The sequence below is a fragment of the Dipodomys merriami genome, unplaced genomic scaffold (assembly GCF_024711535.1).
Source record: "Dipodomys merriami isolate MVZ:Mamm:240054 unplaced genomic scaffold, mDipMer1.0.p SCAF_85, whole genome shotgun sequence".
Taxonomy (NCBI): Eukaryota; Metazoa; Chordata; class Mammalia; order Rodentia; family Heteromyidae; genus Dipodomys; species Dipodomys merriami.
Genome location: NW_027206457.1, coordinates 1468762 through 1481353, shown reverse-complemented (window position 1 = coordinate 1481353; position 12592 = coordinate 1468762).

Genomic DNA, 12592 nt, shown 5'->3' with positions numbered 1-12592 from the left:
ATAACTCAGATAACTGAGATGTAGAGCCATTTTTGGAGGCAGAGTTTGAAAAGCAGAAAACAACAAGAACAACAGATAATTAAAGATGCTCTTTCTACTCGATAACTAGGCAGGAGAAACAATTTGCCTGTGGACTAGGGGTGCTTTCATCCATCTCCTACTGTATGTGTTCTCTGGATTTGGAGGCTCTTGAGATGAGTCCCAGCCAAGGGATTTGTGGTGGTCCTATACACGTGGAGACAGCTCCAGTATGTACTTCTAACATTGAGATTCCTGGGTTTATAATGTATACAAAGGTACTAAAGAAACATGTTTGAGTTGAGTGCAGGTGGCTCACGCCTATAATCCTAGCTACTTGGGAGGCTAAGATCTGAAGATGCTGCTTCCCAGTCAGTCCAGGAAATCAAAGAGACTCTTCTCTCCAATTAACCAGCAGAAAGCCAGAAGTAGAGGTGTGGCCTAAGTGGTAGAGCACTAGCTTTGAGCAAAAAGAGCTTATTGAGAGCTCAAGGACCCAAGTTCGTGTCTCAGTGTCAGCATGTGCTCAAAGGCATACAGACACACACACACACACACACACACACACACACACACACACACACACAATGAAACAAAAACAAAATAAACAATAGGAAAAAAACACAAGAAACATGTCTAACAAAGTGCTTGTGAGATCCACTTGACCACAGGACCAGCTTTGGTTCATCAGGTATTAATTTTATGAAGTTGCATAGAGTATTTACCTACTTTCATCCTGGCATCTGTGACACCATCATTCCCATAGGGAAGGCCTTTAATTCTCTCTTGAACATCTCCCATTGCATCCCAAACAGAGGCCAGTCCTTTTTGTGTCTCAAGTGGGTGCTCTATAGGAGAGTTCTCTGTATTCCTTCCAGAGTGAGGTGACTTTATGTGACTATATATATATATTTTTTGGGTCCGGTCGTGGGGCCTGAACTCTGGGCCTGGGCGCTGTCCCTCAGCTCTTCAGCTCAAGGCTAGCGTGCTACCTACCACTTGAGCCATAGCACCACTTATGGCTTTTTTTTTTCTGCTTATGTGGTGCTGAGGAATCTAACCCAGGGCCTCATGCATGCAAGGCAAGCACTCTACCACTGAGCCGCCTTCCCAGCCCCATGTGACTCTATTTTTATGGCTGAAGGTGTCAGTTGTCAGTCGAGGCATTTGTTAATGTCTCCCCACCTTCACAGAACCCTGGCAGTGCAGAGCACCAGTGCTGCAGGGTCAACCCAGGAAGCTTCCGTTCTCCTTTACCTACATGGCGCGCATACAGCTGGGGGCTGGCACACAGTGGCTTCTGTGCACTTGCATGTCAGCATTGGTACTTAGCAGCAGTAAGCACGTGGCTTGTGTTAACTGATTATCTGTGTGCCAGATACATTGGCTCCATCACACCTTGCAAATGTATGTCACAGAAGCCAAAACTGAGGCTCCAAGTAGGATGTCAGTGGATCATGTATGTAACACTAGCCACTCAAAAGGTTTGAGGCTTGAGGCTCAAAAGCAGCCAGGACAGATAAATCAGTAAGACTCTTAATTTAACCAGCAAAAAGCTGGATTGGACAGATAGCTCAAGTGGTAGAGCACCAGACATAAAAGGATTTTTTCCCTTCCCTTCCCTTTTCCCTTCCCTTCCCTTTTCCCTTCCCTTCCCTTCCCTTTCCTTCCCTTCCCTCCCCTCCCCTCCCCTCCCCTCCCCTCCCCTCCCCTCCCCTCCCTTCCCTTCCCTTCCCCTCTCCTCCCTCCCCTCCCCTTCCCTTGCCTTCTTTTCTTTTGTTAAAGAACAATGAGTACTCCAGTTCACGTTCAGGAATCCCAAGACTGTGTTACCACTCTTCCTGGGCTGTCTCCTTGCTCATAGGGATCCTGTATTGCCATGGATAGTTCCGAAATTCCTAAAGCTCACGAGATAACAGTATTGCTTCTGGAAAGAAACATTTTTTTCCCCCTGAAAATCTTATCTTTTCTCTTTCCCCCAAATTACACTGGCTCAGAATGAACATGGCACTGTAGTTACTGTTTCTGAGCATGTGACTGGGACTGACTAGAAATGTTGTACCTTCTGGTAGGATGAAGAATGAAGTACCATCTTGGTACTAAGGAAGAGAGTCAAGGGTTTTAGACAAGCCTTCACAGAGGTAGTCCTCTGGCCAGCTTAGGGTTCCTGCTGGCCACTGGACATTTTCACATCTGTGGACCTTCCTTCTTGACACCTGTCATTTTTGCCTCCCAGAAGTTGGTCTGGATTGGGTCCCTTGGCCATGAGAACTTGCAGTAGCCTCTGGAATCCCCTTATCTTCCCTGTTTCTCAACTCTCTAAAGCCTTAAAAACAATAGCAAATATAGTTCGTGTTCCCAAGGAACAGCTTTTCAAATGACTATTATATGTTCGTTAGTATTATGTCCAAGATGCCCATGCTTCCCGTGACTTGGAGAAATAAATGAAAGAAAAGCAATATCTCTCCAACCTCTCCGTTTACGGCTCTTGGGGAGCCTGGAGCAGTTCTGCTGTAAAACTCTGTAGTGGGCCCGGCCGCACAGACCTCCTTCCCCTGGGCTTCTCTCTTTATCACTGTATCTGCCCACGATGGACCAACCTCGTCATTTTGTGGCCTCAGCAAATACCTCCATCCGTGTTGTGAATGCTTTTAGTTTGGCTAAAACTTGAAACACATTTTCCCCAAGCACTTTTTTCCCCCTTTTAATTTTTAAACTCGTATATTTTAAGGAAAATTTAGTCCATGTGTTTTTCATTATTCCTGATTCATTTGCACTTAACTCATCAAAATGTTGCTTTGCAAAAGTTGTTTGCTTTCCAAGAAGAGTCCTGAAGGTTTTTTTTTTTTTTTTTAAATATACGTACAGTCTCCTGTTCTCTAAAACAGGAATTTTCACCCCAAGCAATAGAGACTGGCATTTTGTAGAGGAGGCTGGTACAGGTGTGGATTCCAATCTGTGGTCCAGTTGAACAGCCCCTGTACCCAGGAGAAAGGCTCAGTCTTGCCATGTACAGCAGTCATTTCTGATATCCTCAGGACGTGAAGCAGCATTGGGTGCTAGGCAGGAATGATTTAGAATCATTTGGGTTCATCCTTTGGGTTCAATCCTACGACTTCAATTTTGTTTTTCTTACCTGTGAAATAAGGGGTCTCAGCACCAACAGACTGCAAACAGGGCAGACCCATGCACAGCATACAAACAGGAAGTGCTCAATTATCACCTTTTCCACTTTATACATGAGATCCACTCCCACTCAGAGCATATAGCTTTTCTCAAGGAGATGCTCAGGAGTTTTTCTCTCAAGGCTGATGCTCTGCCACTTGAGCCATAGCTCCCCTTCCAGTTTTTTGGTGGCTATTTGGAGTTAAGAGCCTTATGGACTTTCCTGCCAGGGGTTGGCATCAAACAGTAGCCCTCAGATCTCAGCCTCTAGAGTAGCTAGGATTACAGGTACAAGCCTGTGGAGATTTTAATAGCATGTTTAACCTCCTGGGATATCTGTGTACTGCAGGTGATATGCTAAGGAGAGCCCTATTGAACAGGTTATCTTCACAGCTGCTGAGAAATGCACTATGTACATGCATAGAAGGAGCTTGGAAAGTTTTATCTACTTCTAGAGGCCTTCAAGTGATCTTCAATAAAAATACGTGAGATTTTCTTTTTTTTCTTTTTTTGGGGGGTCATGGGGCCTGAACTCTGGGCCTGGGCGCTGTCCCTCAACTCTTCAGCTCAAGGCTAGTGCTCTACCACTTGAGCCATAGCATCACTTCCAGCTTTTTTCTGCTTATGTGGTGCTGAGGAATCGAACCCAGGGTCTCATGCATGCAAGGCAAGCACTCTACCACTGAGCCACCTTCCCAGCCCCTCCCCCCGGAGGGGGAGCTTTTTTAATAGCAATAAAGTGCTAAGAAATAGGATCCTGATGAGGTTGAAACCCTAGCTCCATTCTCTACTAGCTGTGTGACCCTGGGCCAGCTGACTAGCGTTTCTGAGCCTCTACATCCTTCTGTAGGATGAGGAAAATATAAAGAGTTACTGTTAGGAGAAATACAAGTTAGTACAAGAAAACTTTAGAACAGAATTTGGGGCACAGTAACAGTTTATTGTTATCAGAATGAAACTGAAGAGTTTGAGTCTAGTGATCCAAGTTCAAATCCTGGCTCTTCCTTGTACTTGGTAATACTGGTGAAGCCACTTCTTTTCCTGGGGCTTCATCTACCTGCCCTGCCTCTCTTTTGGGGTCAAACAAGGTCATGCATGGGACAAGTGTGTGGTCACTGGTACTGCCTTTGGAATATTACCCACCCAGCTGTCAAGCTTAGAAGTTTTCGAATGTAGCCTCTGAAAAATTGTTTTGTGGGTGAACCACGATTTGAAGTGACAATCTGACAAATGGGATGGCATAGAACAGTCCAAGAAAGAGGAGTTCTGCACCTTAGACTATCTAAACATGCTTAGCAAGGATCTGAGTCTTTAAACTGTTGCTGATGACCTTTACTGTTAAATTCTCCAGGATTGGGGTGGGAAGGTAGTTCAGTGGTAGAGCACTTGCCTTGCATGTCTGAGGCCCTGGGTTCAATTCCTCAGCACCACATAAGCAAAAACAAAAAAGCCAGAAGTGGTGCTGTGGCTCAAGTGGTAGAGCACTAGCCTTGAGCTGAAGAGCTGAGGGACAGCGCCCAGGCCCAGAGTTCAGGCCCCATTGCACGATCCCCACCCCCCCAAAAAACCTCCAGGATTGTAGAAAGTAGAACATCTGTAGAAAGTATGATAATGAACATCTGTATCTCCACCACCTTGATTCTACCCTGAAGATTTTACAATAGTTGCTATAGCTCATATCTACCCATTAATTAAGGATTTATGTCTTTTATATCAGACATGGGAATTACCCACCTTTGGTTTTGTTTTCTGAAGATCCCCATTATATATATTTTGACCTATGGATTCCATAAATGATTGGGGGGTATCCAGAATTCTAATAGGTTGTGTTAAAAACAATCTCCTAGATTTCTTTTTACATTCAGAAATATACTAAAAATTCTTATTTAGATCCAGTGGCTTGTTTTCTGTTCAAAGTATATTTAAAATTATGGAATCATTAGTGTACCCTTTGTTTAAGTTTCATGGAAAAATCAAAACTAAAACTAAGGTTCTGGCTGAAAAATGGTTCTGTGACTGGATTGACTCTAAGTTGGTTTCCTTTCTTTTATCTTGCTTTGTTTTTATTTTCTGAGAGAGGGTCTTGCTATATAGCAGCTCAGTTTCTATGAATTTGCAATCCTCTTCAGACTCCCAAGTGCTGAGGTTATAGGAATATACTGCCATATCTTGCTTTTGAAATTTTGTTCTGCATTTATTCTAGCTTAAAAAGAAAACTTTTGGCCAGGTGCCAGTGGTCCACACCTATCTATTAGGAAACTGAGACTGCGGATCTTGGTTTGAAGCCAGCCTCGGAAGGAACGTCCATGAGACTCTTATCTTCAATTAACTAGCAAAAAGCCAGAAGAGGAGGTGTGGATCAAGTGATTGAGTGCCAGCCTCGAGTGAAAAAGCTAAAAAATAGCATCCAAACCCTGAGTTCAAGCCTCGGTATGGGAGAAAGGAAGAAAGGAAGAAAGGAAGAAAGAAAGAAAGAAAGGAAGGAAGGAAGGAAGGAAGGAAGGAAGGAAGGAAGGAAGGAAGGAAGGAAGGAAGGAAGAAAGAAAGGAAGGAAGGAAGGAAGGAAGGAAGGAAGGAAGGAAGGAAGGAAGGAAGAAAGAAAGAAAGAAAGAAAGAAAGAAAGAAAGAAAGAAAGAAAGAAAGAAAGAAAGAGAAGAAAAAAAAGGAAGGGAGGAAGAAAACGTTTGACCAAATACCTGCATATAAAAGGAATTGTTAGATATTGGATTACACATCAACCAAAGTTTCTCAAATATTCTTAAGTTTTTACAAAAGACTTCACTTTTAGTAATCAGAAAACAGAAGCATTGGGAGGCAAACCACCTGTTTGACCCTTGGGATTACATAGGACTCATTCACTTATTTATAATCTGTCAAATATTTATAGTGTATCTGTAGATGCACTGTTCTGGGAATATAATGCTGAATAAGACAAATCTGGTCTCTTTCTTTTCTAGTGGTGTTTATAGTTTAGAGAGAGAAGTAGCAGTAACAGACACATGAATCATTAGTTTTTTCATAAAGCTTATGAAAACAAGAGATAGTAAGTTAATGAAAAAAGAGATTCGTTTATACCACAGTTGAAAGATTTTTTTTTCAAGTAGGTAACATTGGATGAGAAAAAAACTTGGTAATTTATAGAATATGCAGAAGGAACTTCCATTACAATGGCCGATGGTCTGAGCTGGTGTTGAGGACTGGTCTTGTGAAAGGAGGTAGCAGGGGCTTTCAAAGAAGGTTTTTATGGTAAATGATGCCAAAGGAATCTCTTGGTACATTTCTTCTAACATGATTCCTATGAACTGCGCACATATCCTTCCTCTTCCACATGTAACTCTTTTCCACCAAGGGTGGCTAGACCTGGTGACTTGCTTCTGATCAGCAGAATACACCTAGAGTGATTCCATGCCTCTTCTGAGAAAAACTTATAAAAGAAGATAGCTTACTTCTTTCTGGCACTCTCTCTGGCTCTTTCCCTTGTGGTTGCCCGAGAGAATCACATGGCCAGGAATTGTGAGTGGCCTTTGGTCAATATGTTATCAACATTAGAGTCCTGCCATAACTACATGAGTGAACCTGGCAGTAGACACTTCTCTCCAGCATTTAGATGAAGCTGGAGCCTTAGCCAAAACACCTTTGTCTTGGGATAGCCTTTTGAGAGACCCTGAGACAGGGGATCCAGCTAAATTGGGCCTAGCTTCCTGATTCACAGACCTTGAGATGGTCAATGTTGCTGTTTTAAGTCATTACATGTTGGAAAATTAATTAGTTCTGGCAAAGCATTGACAAGATACACCCCAGATTTACTCAACTTTAAAGGGAGGTCCACCTAAATAGGCTCTGTAACCTGCTGAGAAGAGCCCGCTGAGATCCTTGTTCCTGAAAAAGTGAAGTCATAATTAAATATAATATTCCCTCCGTGGTTGTTTTAGCTTGAGCCTGAAATGTCCTTCAAAGGTGCCCATTGAAAGACTAGTCCCCAGTGTAGCAGTGCATAAAGCAAGGACTTTGGAAGCTAAGTGGATCAGGAGGACTTTCACTTCATCTATGGATTATCCACTGATAGATCCACAGTTTGCTGGGTTTGCAGGGAGGGGTTTTGTTGTAAAAAGCTGTTGTCACTTCCTGGCCACCATGAGGGGAGCAAACTCTTCTCACTCATGTGCTCCTACCACAATGCTTACCCTTGCCCCAGGCCCAGAAATGATGGAGCCAGGTGGTCACAGACTGATAACTCTGACATTAGGAGCCAAAATAAATCTTTCCACCTTTCAGCTCATCTCCAGTGATAGAAGCTGATTAGCACACTGCTTCTAGGATGCTCTGTCCTATGCATGCAAAATTGGGTACTTGACCCCCTTATATAAAATGATGTAATATTTACATATAACCTACACATATACACCCATATTTTAAATCCTTTCAATTACTTTATACCACTTAATACAATGCAGATGATATAAAAATAGTCATACCACATTATTTAGGGAACTGTGACAAGAAAAGCATGCCTGTACATGCTTTTTTTTCTATTTTTTTCTAATATTTTCTCTCAGCTGTTGGTTGAATGTACAGATGCAGAGCACTCCAATATGAATGTACTATATTCAATATACTATTGAATACACCCTTAAAATCCTCTGTGTGAGGAATTTCCTCCACACATGCGGGTATAGACATGGGTGTGTAATCATGTCTGTGAGGTGTGTGTGCTTGTGGGAACCTGTGGGGACCTGAGCAGTGAAAATGAGGCTGAGTGTGTACTCCTCTTTTTCACCACTTTTCAAAGAACACTTAGTCTGCCTTCCAGCTGTTCTCCCTGCCAGATGTTGACCTGTATTTTGGCTTCAGGAATGAGAAGGCCAATAGAATACAAGCGAATTTCACTCAACAGCCAGCATCCAATAACTCCAAAGTTAGAAATGATCCAAAGATACCCAAGTCTGCACCGCTGTTTGCCGCGGGGCTGCCAGGGGAGTAGGGAACATGGGTTGCTGGCATTAGTATCATTTCAATTACTAGAGCGTTCACATCTCAGCTGACACAGGCAATGAAGCTTGCTCCTTGCCTGGTCCATAATTGAAGGTAAAAAGAAAAGAGGGTGTGTTTCATCCTGGCCTATCCCATCTTTGTCTTTTGTTCTGGGAGGTATTTGCATACCTAAAGGGAAATGGCCTCTTTAATTTCTTTCCCTTCTCCTAATCAGCTGAGGCCTATTAAGAAGTGCTCTGTATCCTGTAATCAGACAATTTATACAGCATGCACCCTTAGGCAACAGCTATTATAAACAAGCTGGAGAAATCCTTTACAATAAATGATTAGCATGGGAAGACACCATTCATAATTAATTTTTTTCCCTGTTTTTGTTGGCAGATGGTCTGAGGCATCCAAGCATGGCCTATTGCCCACATCTTTATTCTGAATAGAGCAGGACAGCCTTGGGAAAATGTGGCTTGCTCAGTTAGTTCACTTAAGAAAAGTGTGACCCCCCTTCCATTCCTCCTATTGGGGTTCATAGCTGGAAGAAATCCTTAGAGGAGATTGTCTAGTGGATGGAACCTACCAGTCAGTCCTTTCCCTGTCTCATTCATAACAAGGTATAACAACCCTCCTGGAAGGTTTCTCTGGGGGGAGGCTCTCCATTCCCACAATTTTCCATGTACCTCCTCACCCTCTTTCTTCACCAGGAACTCTGCTGTGCAACCTGCTTTGGCCAGTGTTAGCACCGTTGGGAGGGCCCTTGCACTTGATTTGTGAACTTTTACTTTCTCCTGCCACCACATACACATTGCTAGGCTGCTTGCCCTGAGGGCTGTGGAAGGACATCTGAAATGAAGCTGAGTTTCTCCATCTCCACTGAGATGATGATGAGAGTTTCTCCATCTCCACTGAGATGATGATAATGATGATGATGATGATGATGATGATGATGATGATGATGATGATGATGATGATGATTTTGTCGGTCGTGGAGCTTGAAGTCTGGGCCTGAGTGCTGTCCCTCAGTTCTTTAGCTCAAGGCTAGCGCTCTATCACTTGAGCCACTGTACCACTTCTGGTTTTCTGAGTGCTTTTTATTGGAGATCAAAGTCTCACAGACTTTCCTGCCCGGGGTGACTTTGAACCGCAGTCCTCAGATCTCAGCCTCCTGAATAGCTAGGATTACAGGTGTGAGCCACCGGTGCCCAGCTTTCCACTGAGATCTTTCTAGATGGAGAAGTAGCCATCCCAGCCAAGATCAGCCAGGCCCATCCCCAGATGACAGGACCCTGCCAACAGATTTACTGGTGTATCTCACAGAGGCTTTATGGCTTTCAGTGACACAACATTGTTCCGCTAATAGATAATTGCTGAAAACCCCAAGTTCATCATTTTTGAGGGCACAGAGAACAGGGTTGGAAAGGTAGAAGTTTAAGTCATCATATGTTGGTAGAATGTGTTTGTTGCTCACAAGAGATGTCATCTTCAAGTAGTTTTGAACTAGTGGTGTGTACAAGCACACACACACACATTCCAAGAAATGGAAACAAGAGGGTTTGTTTGTTTGTGTTTGTTTTGTCAGCTGTGGGGCCTGAACTCTGGGCCTGGGTGCTGTCCCTCAGCTCTTTGGCTCAAGGCTAGAGCTCTACCACTTGAGCCATAGCACACTTCCGGCTTTTTCAGCTTATGTGGTGCTGAGGAATGGAACCCAGGGCCTCCTGGATGCCAGGCAAAGCACTCTACCACTGAGCCACCTTCCCAGCCCACAAGAGGTCTTTAATTGTACTGTTTTCAGTTCTTTCTTTTCTTTTCTTCTTTCTTTCTTTTTTTTTTTGTCTTATTCCCTTCTGTTGCTTTGATTTCTGTACCCACTGTCTTGTATATAAGTTTATCTGATTTGGGGAGGGGAAAGGGAAGCAGAAATAGTGGGACAAAGGGTGAATTAATTCAGCAGTCAAGCCCACTAAATACTATATTCAAAATGAACTATACAACTTTGGAGGAAGGGAAGTTGAGAGGGGAAAAACTAGGAGAGAATGAGGGAGGGGTTGACCCAAAAGGAAATGTACTCATTACCTGACTTGTATAACTGTAACCTCTCTGTATATCACCTTTAAAATAAAATTAAAAAGCAAAACAGAACAAAACCAAAATGTCACACATAATGGAACTGAAAAGGGAATGAGGGCTTTTTATCTTTACCTAACTTCCTACAATTTCAACAAAACTCTCGACAATGCCTCACTGTTCATTATATAATCACCTCTCTCCCTCTTCTCCTGTCCATCACTCTCACACTGATGCTAATCCACATGGTGGTCCATGGGTCTTTCAGGGGATCAGTGTGTGTCATCTGCACTTCCTTTCAGTCTGTCATCTCTCTGCTCATGTTGCACCCTTCTTAATGAACCCCTAACTCTTGAGAAGAATGTAATGGTACCAGGTGCTTGTTCAGTAGAAGTAGAGTAGGCCTTTCACATCTAGGAATGTCTTGATGGAGGTAGGCTGGTGAGAATACTGTGAGACTAGCCAAGGTCTACTGATTGTCTCAGAGAAAAAGACTGGCAGGTGCTAATGTTGTGGTAGGGAAATTAAGGATGAAATATAATGTTTGATTTAGGTTATATAGGAATTAGAAGTCCCTGCTTATTAGTTATGGATGGTTTTAGAATATAAATGTAACTGTGATTTTGTAATTGTTAAACTGAACTGTAATCCCCACCAAAAGTGTTCTACCTCTGCCCCTAGATAAGATTTGTATAACCCACTAACCAGCTCTTTTAACTCTGTAACTCTGCTTCTGCTACTGTCTAAACAAGTCACTCCCATCCTTCATTCTATTCCTCCAAGTCTCTCACCAACGATCCCTAGGCCGGAAGACCATGGCAGGAAGTTTGAACTTAAGGCACGACCTTTTGGAGTGGCCATTGGCCAAAATGGACAGCCTTACTGTGTATCCTCCCCATCTCCCCTCCCATCCAAAAATACTTAAAGCTGATGCAGGCTGGTATACAGGACCATGCCCGGAGACCCCGACTTTGGGTACAGTCCTAATGCAGTGCCTTCTCACTTAAAATGTTGTTTTTGTTAGCATTATGCCCACCTTTGGTCATCAGCTCCACCCATATCTGAGCTCCTCCCTGCCAGGGAGTTCCCGCCATACAGCTGGCCACTCCCTCTCTCCTCCAAGGCCCACCTTAGTACGCACCTACCTCACTTCCTTCCCCCAGACTCTCCTGCTACCTGGATAGGGACAGGTGCCATGTGCTCCCCCTCCTGGGAAATATGGCCTCTCTAATGAACCTTATAATAATCATTCTTATGTACCTGTTTTCCTCCAGGTGGTCCTCTCGGATGGTTGTGAAGGATCCTTTGAGTTTTAACCATAACTCATCAGTGGTTTTTGGGTCTCACTGTCAATTGTCCTTGGACTATACAATACTACTACTAATACTAATGATATTGAGATTTCTAATGACATGGAACCTAAACATTGGGGTTCCCATTTGATTTAATCACCCACTCCATCAGGAATAAGAGAAAGTGATATAAGTATATAGAAAATAGAAAACTCGCTGGTGGCTCACACCTGTAATCCTAGGTGTTTAAGAGGCCGAGATCTAAGGATCCTGGTTTAAAGCCAACTGCTGCTGATAAATCCGAGAGACTTAATTCTAGTTAACCAGCAAACAAGTTGAAAATGAAGGTATGGTTCTGAGGCAGAATAAATTGAGGACAATGAGGCCTGGTGAAAACAACTTAGAAACATGATATTTAGACACACAGAAACCATCTATGCTCCAAAGAAAAGCAACAGGGTGCATTCCTTCCTGAGAGATGCATTTCTCATCCAAGAATTAACATTTGATTGGCAGGAGTATGCCTTCCTGAGAGAAATGTTCCCCCAAAATGTAAGCAACCTCCTACCCAAAATGTAGACAACAGGACGCCTTCCTTATCTCAAGGATAAGCATCTGTTTTATGGCAGGATGGAAGAAATACTCCAAACGTCCAGAAACTCAGAAAGTAACACCAGGAGTGATTAGAGCAAAGATAAAACACCTATCTTTGTATACCTTCAAAGTCAGATCCCCTGCCTTTGCCACATAAAGAGGTTCGTGTCTCTCCTTTAGAACACCCACACTCTGTTAGTGTGTCTCTGCCTTCCTGCTTGTCTGTTTGTCTGCATGCCTACGTGCTTGTTTGCTTGCTCATTTGCCTATTCAATAAAGCTCTGCCATCGTGACTTGTCCAGTTCTTATTCTGTGAAGTCAAGGACCCTAACTGAAGAATCCCCACTATTAGAGAGAAACTTCACAAAACTTTACCTGCATCTGGTGACAGTTCTAGTGGCAGAGAGTGCCAACCTTAAGTGAAAAAGTCAGGAGGGAGGTCGAGGCCCTGAGGGTAAGCCCTAGTACTGACTAAA